At 42.5% G+C, this 20,425-nt stretch overlaps 1 protein-coding gene across 5 annotated transcripts in view; it reads right to left on the minus strand.

Annotated features, from left to right (window-relative positions):
• lpp (LIM domain containing preferred translocation partner in lipoma) overlaps nt 1-20,425 on the minus strand; it is a 176,441-nt gene that overhangs the window by 148,714 nt on the left and 7,302 nt on the right. For 4 of the 5 annotated variants that reach the window (XM_084444922.1, XM_084444924.1, XM_084444921.1 and 1 more), the window contains exon 1: nt 1,873-1,946. The exons of the other annotated variant lie outside the window; for it this stretch is intronic. The gene's annotated coding sequence lies outside the window, so the exon portion shown is untranslated. Of the gene's footprint in view, nt 1-1,872; nt 1,947-20,425 lie in introns of those variants that run through there. 5 annotated transcript variants of the gene reach the window in all.

Here is a 20,425-nt window from a genome sequence, read left to right on the forward strand (position 1 = left end):
TAGTTCATACACAAAATTCAATTCATAATATCTGACTGACTAGTAGGCTCTATTAGTACAAGGAATGACCCTCCTTCAGTGGCAGGCTCGCAGTAAATCAGGACTGAGCAAGCCCCGGCTAGTAATCTATCCTCTTGTCCAGTCACTGCTTGTTTCACCTGGGGCCAGGAGGGACAGCTGCACTGGCTCACTCAATCTCCTGCATCCTGCAGCTCATCCATAAATCTGTAAACTCATTATTGTGCTCTATATGATGTCTTTCACTCTTTTCACTTAACAAACATAGCCTAACAACCTGCCCACAACAAGTATGGTAGTCTGAAACAGGTGCAGAGGCAATACTCTAGTCCATTGCTAGCTAGTACCAAAATGCCCTAGACTCAACTCGACATTGCATTATAGGGGCAATGTTCTGCACTACTGCTAATCCATGTGTGTAATAAACATCTAGGCCTAGTCTACATTTTGCCTGATGCGCTTTTACAAGTAACAATTGTTAGTTCATTAGTGTCTCTGTCTATAAAGGGAGGTGATGCTGTCACAATGTCCAAACCTCACGATGAGTATGTGAGCTCAGTCCATGTGCTGCAGCATGTCTGCCTAGGAACCTACATTGCTGGCTCATTTCCTTCCAGCTATACACTCATTAAAATATCCCATTAAACACTTACAGGAGAACAGCTTGACTCAACCTACCAGGGGGCCCAGCTCAAAGGCAGCTGAGGGACTCAACTTTTAACTTGAACATAGTCAAGGGCTGTCAAATGCGTCCTTTTTAAACCAGAGATGTATTGACAGTTCTGTTTAATGTTAAAAATATGTAGAGATGACACATTCAGTTTGATGACTGAGGACTCGGTGGACCTTGGGGTTATTGATTTGATATTTATATCAAAGTTGAAGTTTTAACTGATTAAGAACCTCTTCTGCAGAAAGAGTCAAGATACCAGCATACTATCTAGGCTACATACTTTGGAGCTGAACAACATGTGTGGTGTCACACAGTCGACTGCCTTGTCTTCCCAATGCTTGAACGATGTAGGCTAAGCCTTGCATCCTTTAACATGTAGTCCTATTCTTCAAATTGATCAATCTGCAGCTATGACCACACCAATATTCATCAGTGGCTCTAAAATGTATTTTTAATACAGACAGTCTTTTCATGTTCTATTTATTTATCTGTAAAGATGTTAAGGCCTCCGGTAAACAGATCATCCTGCACACCAGCTGTGATTTATTTGAACGTTAAGCGAGTCAAGTGAGTCAGGCAGACCTTTAGACATCATATTCACATCGCCTGCACTGCTAAATGTCAAGTTTTAGCTAGCTAGCTCGCTGGCTACGTCCCCCAAGTGCACATCTCTTCCGCATACCGAAGTATGAGAACAGACCACTTTGGCTATTGCCTCTGGGCTCTGGGCTAAAAACAGAAACCGCATTTGGAAGCTCTAACAGTAGCAAGTTAGCAAGTACTAACTATCTTGCTAGCTGTGTAACTGTTACCAAATGGGCTAGTGTGGTCTAGTCGTGACTGACAAACCTCGTTATCCAAACTCTATATGTAACGTTAGCTATCGGTAATATAATGCCGGTTTATGGAGCTAGCGAAAGGCGAAAGGGTGGCAACCCCCTTTAGAACGTGCCCACGCCCTCATATTGAACTACGAATTGGCTAGCAAGCTAAAATTGCTAGCAGTGCTAGCCACTAGGTACATTACAACTCATAGCTAGCTAGCTCATCATCCCAAAGAACGAGGAAGAACAAACTCTTGAGTCTTACAACAATTTCAGTGGCATTCATACGCGTACGTCTTGCCATACTAATATCACACTTTCTGGTACAGAACAAAAAATAGTTTCAAAGTCCCTTACCTCGCTCTCTAGGAATATAACGTTAGCTAGTTTCAAATCCCACAAAAAGTGTAACTTCTCTTTCCCAATTCTAGACTGGGAGAGAGTAGCAGGCAGTGACGTCACAGCTCTAAATTCCAGCCAACTCACTCAGTTCAGATATTTGCCCATGTATGGCAGTGCATGTGCTATAACAAACTCTTCCTCCTATCTATTACAAACTCTTCCTCCTTTCGTGTTTGAATTGTTGTGCAAACACTGTTAAAGTATGAATAAATCATGAACACGTTTGCAGAAGACATATACGCCCTGTTCTTTGGAGATAGGTCAACATGTATTTAAGTGCAACCAAAACTAAAGAAAGTGACTATTCATGAGCATAAATTAAAGCATTAGAGTACTGTAACACATCTTTGCTGTCTGAAATAGCTATAGAAAATATGAACATGTTTTGATAGTGAGTTTGCTTGTTTTGCTTGGCTAAACTACAGTGCACAAGTATTAGATCTAATAGGCCTATTCATATAGCCTACTGTCAGATATACTGTACTAGAGGTGCACATCCTGTATCATTGGCAGTCCCTCACACCCACAGTGATGTTTACAATGCAAATCAGACAGTCTGTTTGCATGTTTCTGATTGATTGCAAAGATGATAACTGGTGAACTGATTTGGTTTTGTTTGTTTTTTATCAGGTCTGTTTTCCTCTAAGGACCTCGAGTGTATTAACTCAAACCACTGTGGAGTGTAAATTTTTCTTTGCTCTGCCAGATAAACTTTTGGAGAGGAGTTAGGTGCAATTTTGCTGGGTTTGTGGTCATAACAGTCATAAACTTGTTTTCAGATTTTGTGAGGGTCTTCTTGTTTGAATGGCTGTATGGAGATATATAAATAGAAAAGTCCTCAAAGCATATAGCAGCTAAACATAAAACATAACCATATATCCAAATCATCTCAAAACAAAGTGTACATCTATAGAAAGGGCTATTAGACACAATGTCACCTATCTGCAGCAGTCACATTGAGTTCACCCTGTCAATGGTATGCTTTGAATATCATCCGTTAATTCATTTCAGAGGCCTGAATGAACGGCACATTTTTCTTCAAGCGTTGTTTGTGCATGAAAATACTTCAGAGGTTTTCTACAACTGATTACCTTTTGCTGGCAGCAGTTTGTAAACTACTTTGCACACCATGCATGACTAAGTCATTAGAGCAACACTGGAAGATCAAGCTTGCTGATAAACCAAATTATTGCAGCTATTTTTTTAGTTTCCAGCATGGATCCCCTCTTGTACAGGTTCGAGGGCACAGTGAAAAGGTAATCTCATTTGTAATGCATGACAGCTTATTTGCAAGTCTGCTCATTGGCAATTTTCTATCGGGCCTGCTAGTGCTTCTTCTCCATCTCTCAAAGCTGATTTCAAAAAGACACCCTGAAACAATTCAGAAAACAATTAGCATTGCCCGCGCATGAAACCCTCATTTCTGTTATCAATCAAATGCCAATTAGCATGTTCAGTTTAGAGGAAATCAGCCATATAATCAGCCTAGGATGTGATTTGGTCAAGGTGGGTATTAAATTGACTGATGTACAGCACCTGTACATGTACAGTATGGTAGAAATTGGGGACATTACCCAACTGACAGATTGATTTTCTTTCAGGTATAGGCTTTATTTCAGAACCTTGCGGACTTACGCATAAAGACCCATCCAGCCTATTAGCATGACATGGCTCCTGAATATGGATACATGGACCAGCACACAGACCTCATTGTTTAGTGTATGCACTATTAATGGACAGACCCTCTGCCTGAATCAAGAGAGCCAAGGGGGAAGTATCTTCACCTTGTTACTTAACTCACATTCCTCATTCCCTTTGTCTGAGAGACTTGCACTAAAATGGCCATCAGTTACTGAGTTCAATAACATCTTGAGCAGTCAGGAGAGGGCACAATACTGTATCTTGTCAGTTGGTAGATTGATTATATATGCCATTTGCTGGCATATTATCACCAACATCAAGTCTGCATGTCAATATAAAGCATTGATGGACATTGTTTCTTTGCATTTGCCTTGGAAACTTGCTGTGACTGCCTGTACCCAGAGCTCTGTATTAAAGTTGGTGTTTGACTCATCTTGGGACCCCAGGTCTCCTCATCTTTGTGTCCTGTCACTGTGTTCCAGTCAACTATCTTCTATTTTTGGTTTTCAAAGGGGTAACAAAATAATCTTGCTTTACTTTGGGGTCTTTGAAACAGCTTTTTGTCATAGGTGGTAACATTTCCAGCAAAAGATGAACATTTCCAGCAAAAGATTTCCTGTTTTCTACAGTGGGTGTGATATATCATTTACCCCACACCACTTCTTCTGAAGCAGACAAACAGTGTGTAGCAGAGAAAGAGCAGCTGCAGAATAACAGAGAATGTGTAACGTCAGAATTAGTGGCAGTATCCTGAACACATCTGGTCTTCTGTTTCATTTCTTCATCTTTAGATGCAGTACATGGGTAAATCTGATATATGTATTGTACTGAAACAAATTATCATTAAAATGAATGTCTCAAAGAGGGAATTAAGGTTTCACATGCATCTTTTAAGATGTCCAAGAGCCAAGATGTTTTCAGGAAACATGCTTGGCCATATCTATTTAGCTCTAAATTATGCAGCTATTCCAGTGATCCACACAACCAGATTGTCCCTTTCCCTGCAGTTATTATTCTATGTTTCGAATCTGAATGACCAGAATTATGAAACATTAATGACAGCATGAATTGTCGTCGACCATATACAGTAGATAGCGTGGCAACCAACATATTTCATCTGTTCTCCTAAGGCAGGTCGGGGTGGCATGCCATTCCTTTTTCGGTAACTAAAGGCATTTATGGAAGCGTATGATTTGTCAATCAGAGACGACATAGCACGGATGGTAACATCAAGGAACAACACAAGTTGAAGACATGCAGACACACTACAAAAACTATGTCCTGAAGCTACTAATCAAACAACTCCAGATCTAGATCTAGACCTCTGATTACACTAATGAATTCTAATTCGAATGTTTCACTATGTAAATATTCATTAATATGGCAGACAGACACAATTCATGCCTGCAGCTGTGGTTGATAAATTTCTACACTAATCTGATATGACCAGCATTAATGCACTTGATGAACTTATGAATCATGTCTTTTTGAGTGTCTATTTTGCTTTTGTATTGTGAAATACATTTTAGTAATGCTCATGTAACACAGCTCTTATTCAAACATTGATCTACTTTGTTTTGACAGGACAAAAAAATGTACTGTGCATGTTTGATCTATATTCCAAGTTTCTGAGTTATACGACACGACCCACTGAGAGGTAGCCTAACACAGGCAGGTGTGCTGTTACAGCACAGTACTTGCAAACATTGGCTGCAAGGAATCAAGTCAGGGATGTCTCCTATAAAATCAATCATGCAGTGGTTTACTTGGCCTATATGGTTTAAGCTGGCTGAGGTCTTCTTGGCACCAGGCATGCTGATGGAAGCACCTCTCAGGATGGGAGATGACAATTGATCATCAGGAACTTTGAGAGCTTTCTTTGGACCAATACAATATGCATTAAGGAGTTTTCTACCCTAATTTGACTCTTCCACAGTGCAGCTATTGAGACTATTTTAGTATTGGCCTGTTGCCAGTCACAAAGCATCAGGACCGCGAAGGAGAGGTTCCACAACAGCTTCTTTCCTGACGTGGTCCGCAAGCTCAACAGCTGACAGCTGCAGTAGATTGACACTGAAGACACCCCTTGCACAGTCCCGCCCCCACCCCCCGCCCCTATGACCTATTATCTCCCCCCACCATCCCTCTGCCTGGACAGTTAAAGCCCCCCTCTCCCCCACTGACTGCACCCGCCCACCCCGGACCAACAACTGATCACTTGACACTTTGAGCACCTTGCACCTTGTCTATACAACAGACAACAACTGGCTCTGCACTACTGTTCACTCGATCACTTGAAGCAACACCTGATAACACTTGAACAATTGAACACCTTGCCTATACGATAGACAATAACAATTGACTCTTGCCTTTACAGTACAATCGATAGTAACAGCTGACTCTGCACAACTGTATACTTGAATGTTATTTAATTGCACTGCCTATATCATGACACAGACACAGTCATCTATGTTCAGATGGGATAAGTATATGAGGATGATACTGCTAGACTGCTAGACTAACGATATTAAATTGACAATTTTGGAACCTTAAATGTCTAGCTGCATACCTAGGACTGGAATGAGGAACTAATTAGTGCTGATAGGTTACTGTAAAGACAACTGATTACAAGAATTTGAATGTACTGTACCTGTACTTGTTACAGCAAATAAACTTTCTATTCTATTCAAAGTATATTTTTCTAGCTTGGAATTCTACCATATGGCATGATAATTTAAAGCCAACAGTTAGCAATAATATCCTTCCTATCCTATCCTGCTATAGTCTGTCTGTCTGTCTGTCTGTCTGTCTGTCTGTCTGTCTGTCTGTCTATCTGCATCCATTTTTCTCCTCAATAAGTTGGCCAATCCATCTGAAACTGTACATGGGCACTGATCAATGGCATAACCAGGGACTGACGCCCCTCATCATCTCATCACCCCCCATCCCCATCTCGCGACCCCCCGGGGGGGCCCGACCCCCACTTTGGGAACCTGGGATTTATAAGGGGCTGGGCAGCTCAGCTGCCTGCCGGTCTCTCTTGTATCTGCCTTCCCATATGTGGAATTCACCAGACTTTGTACATAGGTCCAGTCCTATGCCAAAAGTCCTCAACTGGCTTTGTGGGCTAATAGTCCTCATGGTGGTGCTACAGCAACCGTCTAAATTTTAAAACTTTGAAAATTCATAACAAATCAGCCGTACATACTTTCACTTTGCAACCACCACCAAAATGTAGCCCAGGAGGCAGGAATTATGGACTTCAAAAAAACTTTAAAACCTATTAAACCTATCTCCTCCCACATTTTTGGTCAATAACACATTAAAGTCATTTAGCTGACGCTTTTATCCAAAGTGACTTACAATAATTGCATTTAACTTAGGAAACGTCAGTGTACAGGACAGAGATGAGGCGTGACCATGTCGTTCAACCAAAGGGGCCTTGGAGTGACGGGGTAACCAGTCACCCCGAGATAGCAGAGCGTAGCGGTCGGGGTGTAGGGTTTGACCATGGCCTGGAGGTAGGAGGGAGCTGTTCCTTTCATTGCCCTGTAGGCTAGTACCAGAATTTTAAACTGGATGCGAGCTGCTACAGGGAGCCAGTGTAGAGAACAGAGAGGGAGGAGAGTGGGAGAACTTGGGGTGGTTGAACATCAGTTGAGCAGCAGCTTTCTGGACAAGTTCCAGGGGTTTAATGGCTGACACCGGGCCCCAGCAAGGAGGGAGTTGCAGTAGTCCAGGGGGAGATGACAAGGGCCTGGATCAGCACCTGCGCCATTTCAAAAGACACCACATTTGCTACTGCATCGTCAGACTATCCTCCACAAACTCTCCATTCCAGATTTTGGAAATATAAAAAATTGAGCCCACAGTGCATCACCATGTTTTACTCTAAACAGTACTGTATGCAGCTACTGCAAATTCTCACTCAATAAATCTCCCATGTTCATGAAAAAAAGACAAAGCTGTCATGACATGGTAGATGTAGTGTGAAATATGTATTATAAATTATGTCCTCGTTCTGTCCTCAGGGGCAGCACATACAGTAGCTCAGGAGGTAGAATAGCCGGCTAGGGATCATGAGGTCCTTGGTTCGGTCATTCCAGCTCCTGGCAGTGTGCCGAAGTGTCCTTGAGACAGACAATGAAACTCAAAATTGCTAGTACTGTCGCCTCACAGCAAGAATGTCTCCAGGTCTTTCTGTGCAGAGTTTGCATGTTCTCCCCATGTTCACAAGGGTTTCCTCCCAAAGAACCCAATGCAAAAAACATCCAGAAGAACAGATGCTTTTCAGACCTGTCCCTGACTAGGACTTGGACTGAATACTTGGACTTGGTCCCCGGGCACCATGAAGGATGGCTGCTCACTGCTCCTGGTTGCCCCTGGAGGAGGAAAGCCTGGATGAGGGAAATGCAGGGAACAATTTCCACTGGCGATCCCCAAAGGACCCCGCCCCGGGTTCTGTAATTTGTAATGTTTATTCTGTCCTCTCAAGCTATTGCTGTGAATGGAGAAGAAATACACTACCCACAATCCTATAGTGCAACAGCAACTTCTCATTCCTTGGTAACAGTGAGATCCACCAATCAGAGATGTCACTGTTGGCAATCCAGCCCAAAATGGCTGACCCTAGGACTACAACCTGCCAAATTGACTCTAGGGCTGCATTCCGAATGGCATACTTCTACATTTATCTACCAGTACGTACTACAACTGCCCCTAGAAAGTATGTACTTTGCACACAGTATGCATCCAATTGGGATATACTACCTTGTCATAATATCGCACTTTGAAATTTGACACATCCGTCACTGTCCATGAAGTGACATTCGTCCACAGCTGGGATTCATCACAACGCCTCCGAAGCAACTTGCACATGTGACATAATTTCTGCTGAGCACTGGTGGATTGTGGGTCAGAATAGCCAGAAAAGTGTGCTGGCTTGCATACTGCAAAATACCAGATGTAGTAGGACATCCTGGTATTTTTGCCATACTGCATGTGGCATACTATGCATTGGGACATACTACATCCATTTTTGGCATACTATATAAGAATGCGATTCGGAACACCACCCAGTGCCCAATACCAAACCAGCCCCTACCCACTCCCACTCCAATACTGAGTGTCACTCCAAATTAAGTTTCACTTGTAGCTTTGGAGGGCACTCTCAATCAAGGGAGAGGGTATAAAAATGGACAGCCAAATGTGTGATGGACTCCCCACTCCACCGGAACCAACTGGAACAGGGAAGCAGCCATCACCATGGCATGTTTAGGTGATTTATGGGAAAAAATTTCATGATTGATCAAATGATAAAAAATCAAAACGGAGATATGTTTTTTCAAATGATCTCTATATTACAATATATTGTGCACTGTCCCTGTTGAGATAAATAAATAAATAAATAAATAAATAAATAAATAAATAAATAAATAAATAAATAAATAAATAAATAAATAAATAAATAAATAAATAAATAAATAAATAAATAAATAAATAAATAAATAAATAAATAAATAAATAAATAAATAAATAAATAAATAACTTACTCCCTTGCCTCTTTCAGCATTCCTTTTTTGTGTTAAGAGGCTTGCATCTGCATGTTGCAGCCTAGAGCAGCTGCTTTGTCTGTTGCAGTCCTGGTAAATAATGGAATATATTATATAAATTTGACATAGACCTAAGCGTATTTTGATTTATTTTTATGTCAGCTATGCATGAACACAGGCTTTTAAAAGTTATGTCAAGCGATCTAGGGATAAAGTGATGCTGTTCTATTTTTGGTTTTATCTTTTGTCTTTTTGTGCGAGGCGTAAGCCGTCTCACCAAGAAAAGCAAATGCCGATTTGTGCCTCCGTCGGGTTGTTGACCTGCAGTTCTATGTTGCTACCACAAGAGGCAGTGGTCCCAGAACATCAAAACAAAAAGACTCCACAGATTTCACAGGTCAGTGGTGGCTGAGTGCATAGTGCATCTGACTTGGAAACTTCTGTTTCTGGACAAAGGTAAGGGATAAACCCAGATAACACAAGGCTAGTGGACCTACAGCGAGTCCCCGATGCATGAGTTGGCGGACCTCCGGCGGAATATAACACAAGGCTAGTGGATAGGCTACAACGGGTCCCAGATGGATGCTCCACCACCATTCCACCAGTAGTTAATTGTCTATATCCTAGGCCCATTAGCCGTGGGGTCCGTGGTGTGGTGGCGAGACTCCGCCCCCTCGCGTCATATTGGGTCGGGGGCAGTGGAGCGCTCTCTGGGCTACCCACCTGCCCCCACTGGTGAAGACTGTGTTTCTCTAGCCCTCTCAGGGGCTGATTTGTGGGGTCTGTGGCGTGGACAGTGGCATGGTGGCAAGACTCCGCCCCCTCGTGTCATATTGGGTCGGGGGCTGTGGTCCCCTCTCTGGGCTACCCACCTGCCCCCACCGGTGAAGACAAGTGTGTCTCTAGTCCACTCAGGGGCGGAGTTGTGGGATCCGTGGCGTGGATAGGGGCGTGATGGTGAGACTCTGCCCCCTCGGGTCAGAGCTGGTCGTGGACAGTGTACCTCTCTCCGGGCCATCCACCTGCCCCCACCAGTGAAGACCCTGTATCTCTAGCCCACTCGAGGGCTGAGTTGTGGGGTTCGTGGTGTGGTGGCGAGACTCCGCCCCCTCGCGTCATATTGGGTTGGGGGCAGTGGAGCGCTCTCCGGGCTACCCACCTGCCCCCACCGGTGAAGACCGTGTTTCTCTAGTTCTCTCAGGGGCTGATTTGTGGCTTCTGTGGTGTGGACAGTGGCGTGGTGGCAAGACTCCGCCCCCTCGTGTCATATTGGGTCGGGGGCTGTGGACCCCTCTCTGGGCTACCCACCTGCCCCCACCGGTTGACAAAATGCGCCCACACACTTAATTGTTTACCAACAGTAAAAGGGTCTATATATAATCGGTAATTACTGAGACACATATTGTAGGTATCATTTCAAAACAGGAAAATTTCATACGTTCAATTACTGCACATAACTTCAATAACTGACACAGAACCAACAGGTAACCGCATTTTTACATAGCTTCTATAACATCCAGTGACGAAAAACTATCCACACCACAAGTTTTGAACCCATGAGTTTTGTGGGTTTTGAAGTCACATGTTCAACATGACAGACAAGCTCCTTTAACCACTAGGTCACCAGAGATCTTGAAAATCAATGGTGTCATACTCTTTTGTTTTGATGTTCTTGGACCACTGCCTCTTGTGGTAGCAACATAGAACTGCAGGTCAACATGGGAATACATAGGGATGTATTAATTGGGAAGGGAGAGAGGGACAACCCGACATTTGCTCTCCATGCTGCACTGGCTTACAGCCACGCACCTATGGTGCGCTGGCTTTCAGCCACGCACAAAAACAAAGCTCACATAAAATTGTAGTTCCACGCACACAAAAAAAACACTCAAAAGGAAGAATATCCCACTAACAAACATTAAATATTGCATTAACAAAACTCACTGGGCTTTGTCGAGGCAGAACCGGACAACTTTTCCTCCAGTTCCTTGGTCCTTTGGTCACGTTTGTTTTGTTCTTTTAGAAGTTCTTTCTGCTTTTGTGCGTGGCTGTAAGCCAGCGCACCTAGGATAGCGTTTGTCGGGTTATCACTCCCTCTCTCCCTCCCTCTGTTGAATGTTGACCTGCATTACTCTGTTGGCACCACAAGAGGCAGTAGTCTCAGCACACCAAAATAAAGGACACCAAAATCGATTTGCCTAACCCCACTGCACAAGTAGAGTAGCGGTGAAAGCAATGGACTCCCATGCAGGAGATTGGGGTTCAAGGCCCTGGGCGGGATGATTTTATGGGACTATACAACAAACCTCCACATGTTCATCCTTTCACTCCAACCTTTACCCCTTGCCTTATAGGTCAGATCCTGTCCCAACCCAAAAAGGACAGAAAACACTAGCCTACTGCGCATGTGAGTTGGGCTACAGCATGTAAGAATTCTTTTAACTTTTTCGGCTTCATGCGCTGTGTGGGCAACTCTCATTGGAATGAATGGGAGGTGCTTCTTGCGGAGGTTCTGCCCCCAGGTGCCTCTCCGGGTGAGAGAGAGAGAGAGAGAAACACAGGGGAGCAGACAGCTCAAGCCAGGCTGCTGGGTCAAAGTGGAAGCTACGCACAGTCCTCCCTGACAGCACGTCAACATGTGCTTCTCATTTACAGTGTGTTCACAGATCCTCTATGCTGCTCATTGTGCTGCCTTTCCTCAGATTATTAAATATCTCTAGGGACACAGAGGAGTCAACGAATGACAGCAGCAAATGTCACAATGGTTTTGAGTGGGAGGCCAAAAGCGTTTGCTCTCGCTGAAATTATATTACTCCTGCAAAGTTTCTGTAGAACTTTTGGTCCTTCAAAGAATAGGCCTATCTCACTCACAGCAGGGAACCTTGAAAAACAGGGTAGCCAAACGCAACATGGTGAGATCTGAGTTCTGAGGGGAACTTCATCTGCATAGTTATTGATCTCTAAGGAGTAGTGTAGTCGACAACCAATAAATAATTTTTCCTAGCACATAATGTCAGTGAGTAATTTCATCCACAAGTGATTGAGGGTCAAAAGCCAATAACCCCACTGTTTGTTGTCGGTTACAGGCAGTTTGGTGCATGTTTTCCATACCGATATGGGAATGCAACTAAGTGCATATACGTAGTAGGCCTATGGATGTTATGTGGAGAGACATGCAGAATGGTGAACTGCTTTGCAGCTGATTTTGACCACCTATTCCATCTGCAGAATACACAAGGGTTTGGCCTTAAAAAAGGAACTTCGGTTGACTGAAACTTTTTTTTTCCATCCCCTTTTTTTGCATATACTGACTTTCATTCTATCATTAGTGAAAGTGACAAGATTTTGCATAAAGCATAGTCCTTTACTAAATATGCAATCCACAATGCAGTTCATTTCCCATCGTCATCAGCATAATAGTAATAATGGTTGTGTAACTTTAGCACCAGCTCACAGTGGTAGTAGGCTATTATCAAGGCAGGGATTCCCATGCTAGCGTGACTGTGTTGGTAGAAAAAACAAATCCTCGAATGTGCACAGACATAAATATCAGTTAGAATTATCTCTTACTCATGCCCTCTGCCTCACACAAGTATGTTTTTTTCTCCTCTATAAATGCCAGCCAATGCAAAACCATGAGATTAGGCACTCCTGACCTTTATTGGAGCTGATAGCAGCCGCCATGGATGTCAACCAGCTCCAAGCTGACACGAAACAAGGTTAGTTCACAGCAGTGAGCTAGATTACAGATCCCATGATAGCAGGTAAGAAAACATGACAGAGAAGCATTATCATAACTGACATGATAATTACTAGTGGCATCAAAAAGGTTATCCAGTTAACAAACAAATCGTCATATGCTCCAGGAAACTGCACCACAGCAATGAAGGCTGTTTGTTTATTATTCAAAATTAGAAGGAAAAAAGCCAACACTATTCAACACTCATTCACAGCACTTCAATTTGTAATGTTACAAATAACAAATTAGTTAGTTTCCCCTTCAATTAGACAAAGGCTAATTGAAACAAATAAATCCTGAAGCGGCAAATCAGACCCCCTTTTAAGATTAAGAATTATTTCATCGAAATTATCCATCATCTCTATCACAGGCTACTACAGACAGCAATGATAAATGTTGGTAGTCTTTAATGTGGGAGTAAACACCGTTGCCGTGGTGTCTTTTAACCCAGACAAAACATAGGATGTGAAAGAAAGTAGGTGATGAAAGAGTTGGGCTTGTTGAGCGCAAATATGTTACAGGTCGTTCTTTCATGCAGTCATATTGTAGCTTGCTCAGTAAGGGAAGCAGTTGTGGTATATGCAGATAAGCCATGTGAAGAGAGCTGCTGGTCTTACAGTATAGAGGAGTATAGGACAAGCTGCAGAAGCAAGTCAAACTTGTTATTAGTTTTGTTTTAGTCATTCTAAATCAAATTAACTTAACACACTTGGAGGACTGGTCAATCAATTCATTCCAACAGCAAGCAAATAGTTTTTTTTTCTTGTTGTCAGACCATAGCAGGCTACACTTCTCTCAACAGAAATACAGATTCAGTGTTGCTTGCTGCCATTTGACCTCAGTGGCATGGTGATATACTGTACAGTCTCTGCCAGGGGATGATATGGATTACACTTCCCAAACCAGCCAGCCCACCCTCTCTCAGATTCCATGACTGCACTGGAAAGGACCGTGTTAGTGCATGTTCAGCTAGCGAATCAAATACTGAAATACATATCCCATTCCCCTCTGATGATTTAGGTCACGACTCTCTACGAACAGTCGTGAGAGAACTACAACCGGGAATCCACCAGGATCTCCTCCGTGCGTCCACTGGTTATCCCTCATCAATTTCATGAACTACCACAAATCAATGAAGATACAACTACCAGTAAGTATAGCTACAGTGTGTTGTTTAGACTGGATGTGACCGCTCATTCGCTTTTGATTAGTATGTCAATTCAGAGACTGAAACTGATCTATGTTAAGGTTATCCTATACATGAGCCCCTAGGATCTGAGAGAAGCTCACCGGTCATTTGCCATCAGTATTGCAAAGCTTCCATGTTTGCTGGGGATTTTCATGTGATTGGATGTATACAGTAGTAGTAGTAATAGTAGTAGTAGTAGTACTTTCTGGGGGGAAATTGCACTGTTACAGAATCAAAACACAACAAAGTAACACAATCCAGACTATAATACAAATTTACAATACATAAAAAATATACAAAAATCCATTTGTACAAGAATGCAAATCAATAAATCAATCAATCAAAGCTTTATTTGTATAGCACATTTCATACCCAGAGGCAACACAATGCGCTTTACAGAGAACAAGGGAGGTGGGCATACGACCCACTCTCTACATATTCCAGAGGGAAGCAAAAAAACAGTAATCACCCGGGGGCCAGATAAGTGAGCTGTAAAAATTCTTCCCTGACACCTCTCAACAAGGCGATCGAGCAAGCTCCAGGAGTATGTTTGTCTACCGGCTAAGAACATTTATAAAGCAATACATTACATTAAATTACATTTCAGAGTAAGAGAGGCTAAAAAAGCATCATAGGAGAGAGGACATCCTACGGACATGCTACAACATCCACAGCAGACACGGGGGTATCTATCGGACTCCGGGGGGTCTGCTGGTGACAGTGGGGCATCCACTGGACCTGGTTAGAAGATAGGAGGGAGAGAGAGAGGCACTAGGGAGAGGGGAGGCAGAACAGGGTTAGTAGCACATAGAGCCATAAAAACCACACAGATATTTAAAACAGGCAACCTGGAGCAAGCTCCTGGAATATATTAGTCTAATGGCTAATAACATTTATAGAGCAATAAATTACATTAAATTTAATTTTCAGAGCAAGAAAGGCTAAGAGCATCAGGTCCAGGCCTAAGCCGGATGTGGACTGATGTGTGTCTGTGTGTACGTGTGTGTGTGTGTGTACTTAATACTACGACATCCACAGCTGACACGGGGGTATCTATCGGACTCATGGTGGTCTGCGGGCGACAGTAGGGCATCCACTGGACCGGGTTAGAAGGTAGGAGGGAGAGAGAGAGGCACTAGGGGAGGCAGAAAACGGTTAGTAGCACACTGAGCCATTGAAGCAACACAGCTGTCAGAACAGAACAAATAAGTGTTTAACAGTCTGTCAGTAAAACCACAGGCCATTTTTCATCATACTGTAATTGCTCAGTTAAATGCACTTCAAATATAACATTTTCCCCTGTGTGTCCTCTCAAAGTCGATTGTTATAAATCTAAATGTTGTCTTTACGTCCACTATCAGGCCCTTTCCCAATATCAAACAGTACATTGGTTCTACATTAACAGCACTAGTTGGTTCTGGTACTCATATACCCCCCAGAACCCAAGATCGGGCGCCATATAGAATGGGGAAATGTATTTTGCTCCTGAGCAAAGTCCCAACTGAATGGTGATCAATGGGTGGTTATTCTCCGTGCTTAGAATGACACCAATCGACTGCAAACTGTGCCACTGTGTAGAGAAATAGTATTGATATCGAGTGAAGACGACGAGCTGCCGGCGTAGGCACGGCCATCTTGCCTACCTCCCTGAACCCTGAGAATACAGTAACTAATTACTGGGACACAGTACGTTACGATGATTCCTGTAGCTGTTTTGCTGCTAATGCGAGTTTGATTTCGCCTCCGTTTATGCCTGAGAAGCAGAAGTTGAACCAACAGCATCAACATAATTACAGGAATCATCATTGATAACATAACATCGTAATGTTAGCTTACTGCTTTAGCCACCGACAGCTACCGTTAATGTTATGGAAGCTGCTGTCGTGAGCTAAATGGCTCTCACGGTCTTATTCTGCAACTTTACAGCTTGCTATTAGCAGACAGCACCATAGTTGACAAAACCACACTTGCACATCATTAGAATTTAAACCATTTATTTGGGATTTAATATTCAATTGAACATGAAACGGAATACTACACGATATTTCAACCTGCTGCCATCAGTGCTTGGTTTGTTTACGTAATACTGGACGCGTCTGCTTGCTTGTGTCCATTAATATCCGACGCGTTGACGTTCCATGTAGTGTCCAAAAAAGGTTTAATCGTTCCCTATGTAGTTCACTATATGGGGAACACTACATAGGGAATAAAAAGTGAGTGAACGAGTGAACGATTTCGAACACAGCTATGGAAACAACACTGAAATGAAACACTCATAATTAATATAATTAATCATAATCTAAACCTTTTAGATTTCAAAAGCAACGGTATGTGGGTTATTAAGCTGAAATTAGCTTGGTTGCCAGTTAGTGATAATATATTGAAATGTACACATCTGTATGTGAACAGAGCGTGTTGGCTCAACTTTAGTGAAGTTACTCTGCTTTGGGTTACTGTAGCTAGGTAGCTACAGTAACACTAGCTAGCTAACCTGATTAGTATTCAACTGTTGCTAGTAAGTAATGTTAGCTAGCCGTAACCATTGTTGTTGTTGTTTTTAAGCACTAGCTACCTTCACTGTTCAGCAAATGGATGATTGACTGTCTTCGATTTGGGATAGCTAGCTAGATATTCTATGCTAATATTCAATAAAAAGTTGACAAACTGGTTTGTAATATCAAACCAATTTGTTAATGTTTGAAAATATGTAATGTAAATCATCTGCACTGTAACTTTTATTCCTGTATTTTATTTTTCTTGCATTTTATTTTAAATGTCCTTTTTTACATTTCGTTTTATATGACCTTTTGTGTTTCTTGCACTTTGTCTTGATGCTTTTAATGTCTCATGCCTTGTTGCTGAAATGTGCTATACAAATAAACTTGCCTTGCCTTGCCTTGCATTGCCTTGCCATATTAACAACTACGTTAGTTAATGGCGATTCATGTAGCCTTATTGTAATGTCTTCCCAGATAGTCTTTGGTAGTCAAATCAAGGACTTTGTTCAACCCTCAATTGTCAAACTTTCAGACTGACAGCTGTTGTTCTATCAGTGATGAAGTTCTCATATGTGCAAAGATGTGGTGGACAGCCATCCCTCCATAAGTGTTCTGAATGCTGCAGTGATGTCAAATATTGTGTCTGTCTTGCAACACGTGTAATAATAATAATAATAATAATAATAATAATAAATGTGGGGGCCAAGCAGGACACGCAACCAGCGTATGAAAGACAACAAGCGAAACACGCCATAGCCGCATTCGAATCCTTATCGCAGTTTTGAAAATCGGGCATACGGTTCAGAATAAACACACTTCCAACTTTGACAGGTTGGTGGCGCTAGAGTTTGAGGTGTCGACATAGACTTGGTGAAAGGGGTCATGGGACCGTCCCCGATGAGTGTCCTTAATGTGGTTATGATACATCAAAACGTTACTGAGATATGACCACACTTCCTGTTCCTAGGGATGCACACAGGGGGCATCCTTACCAGGTGCCCCAGCCACCTCAACTGACTCCTCTCGACATGAAGGAACCGTAGCTCTACTCCAAGTCCCTCCCAGATGACTCTGTCTTCTGACCTTCTGAACTACGACAACATTCAGAATGACCGTGTCAGAAATACTCTCACAATCTTCTCTCATACAAAGACAGTTACATTATGTGAGTAATAGAGTATACATAGTTTTAACGGTATATTTATATTTCCAACATATACATACTACATATGATACAGTATAGTATGCAAGTGTATACGTTTTGTACATTAACATGTCTCCTAACCTTACAGATTTGAAATGAACTACCACAAAAGTATGGATGGGACATTATTCAAGTAATGGATTCAGCCTACAAGAGGTCTTACAAAAAAAGAACTGATCTTCCGTGTAGTCGACCCCAATCTTGCCTCTGAATCCAAAGGAGACTCTTTTTTTTTTTTTACACTATTGTGTTGCTGCTACCACTTGTCCTCCTACTCAGATTCTTCACAGCTCTGGTGTAACTACTACTGCAGGTAAATACTAATAGTAATAATAATAATAATACTCATCATCATATTTATAAAGCAATTTAGCTAACATTTTCTCTTTTTGACATATGTTCCACCAGCTGTGGCAGATACCATTCAATTCCTATTGAATCTCATTCAATTCCACCTCCTGCACCATCTGCAGACCCTTCCCCCCAGCGATGTCCCGTTCCATGTCTCCAGAGCCAACCTCTGCCACCTGGGTCCAGTCCGTCGACGCCCTCTGCCTTCACTGCTACCTTGCTGGCACTGCACCCGACCCCAACATTTCCTCCCATGAATGGTAGACCCATGAGTTGAAGATGGAAATGGTGGTGGTACTACTTTGCTTTTTCATGCCGAGCCCTGCCTCCAGGCACTTGCTGGCAGACCCTTCATCCAGACTTTGCTCCAGATATGGGCCCTGGAGATTTATTTAACCTGCTGCAACAGCTACCACTGCAACCCAACCCCGGATAAGCAGATGATGATGATGATAATGATTATTTTATTTAATTTTTAACTAGACACGCCTTTAAAGGTAATGGTAACTTTCTGCAAGTGGGCATTTCTGTAGAAGACGTATGAGTATTTATGTATTTATTTATGATAATTGCAGTCTCTGATCAAAAGGACAGCACCCGCATTTGAGTTGTGTATGCTCCCAACTGCTTCACTGAGTGTGTAGGAGGGGACTGTAAAATAAACAAAAAGCTAGCTGCATTATAGCAACCCGAACACGCCACGGCCGGTCCTGACCAGCCAGCTCCAGGTGTCACCACCCCAAGAAGAGCACCCAGCCCTCCAGCACCCTGGGCAGCGACGGGCGGCCTTGCGGCAGGTGCCCTGCATCAACCCAGCAGCACAAAAGGCACCACAGGAAAGGTGCTCGGGGTAACAGTGACAGGTAGACAGGCTGTGCGTGAGGGCTGAGTTTTGCTGTCGTACATCATAGGACTAACTCTTATCTCCCTGTGCCCCAGAACGGACCGGAGGGAGCAGAGCCCACCTGGGAGCCGCCGCGGAGGACCGGTTATATTGTATATATGTATTATATTGTATATATGTATATTTCAATATTATTGTCTTTCTGTTGTGTGTGTTGTGCACTTGGCCCCACAGAAAATAAGGTTCTCCTTCAGTTTGGCTTCCAAGTTTAAATAAAGGTTTGAAATTAAATAAAAGCATCTGCTAAATGAGAAATGTACTACAAGAACCCAGCACATGTTAATTTGAATCAGATGTGCTGATTATATACAATCAGATGCATTTTTGTTGGCCTTTCTCTCCTGAGTTTTGACCCATTGTTTGACTGGGATTTTTTTGTTGTATTTCTCCTGAGTTTATTAAATCGCCCGCTGGGTGAACCTGCCGCCTGGTCTCGTCTCTCCCCTAGGGGTCTCTGTTGCCTGTGCGCACTCTGGGTTGCCACAGCATTAACAATTACCTTTAGTTATTATTAAATGTCTCAAAGGATGTAGATGTGGGAGATACCAGAAGTGGTCAGTAATACTTGACATATTAACAGCTTTATTATTGCTTCCCACAATGAAATTGGCGTAAAGTCCTGTCTGCAGAGCACATTGTATTGCCTCTGTTCATCAACTGTGCTAATAAATCATTTAATTTTATTTTATACAATTTATATTTTTTTGTCATATCATAATATATATATAAACTTCACCTTTTAAAGATGTTGAAATCAAGCATGACAGAGTTGTAGCAGATTGTGTTATCAATGATCTTGAGTTATTAATGTTTCGAAAACTGGTGAAATTGTGCAGAAGACCAAAAGTGTTCCTTGCATTCTGCAATCAAAAAAATTAAGTAACAATGAAACCATGGGTTTTGAACTCAGCATGAGCCAGAGAATCCATTGCTACCATAATTTTGAAGATTGGACATATACAGTTCAAAGGTTACTGGCATAAATGCAACTCCAACTTTGACACGCTGGTGGCGCTAGAGTGCACGAGATGTCAACATGAGGCTTGGTGACAGATGTCATGGGTGTGTCCCGGATGAGTGTGCCAAATGTGGTTTTTATAGATTAAAACATTACTGAGATATGACCCCAGTTCCTGTTTTGCAGCTTTTCTGCCAATTTTGATTGGCTAGCACGAGTGAAGCAATGGACAATCAAAAATCCCTGGAAGCCTTTTATGGACATCGGTCTATAGATTGTGCATACTGCGTTTCGTGCAGATTGGTAAAAAAAACAAAGTAGGAGGAGATACATTTTAAGTGTTTTACACAAAGTACAAAATGGCGGGAAATCCAATATGGCGGACAATGACGTTGTGAGGTGCGTTGAACTCGGCTTGAGCCAAGGATTCTAAAGGTTTTTTGTTTTTCGTTTTTCAAAATCAGACTTACGG

The sequence above is a fragment of the Borostomias antarcticus genome (assembly GCF_949987555.1).
Source record: "Borostomias antarcticus genome assembly, chromosome: 10".
Lineage (NCBI taxonomy): Eukaryota > Metazoa > Chordata > Actinopteri > Stomiiformes > Stomiidae > Borostomias > Borostomias antarcticus.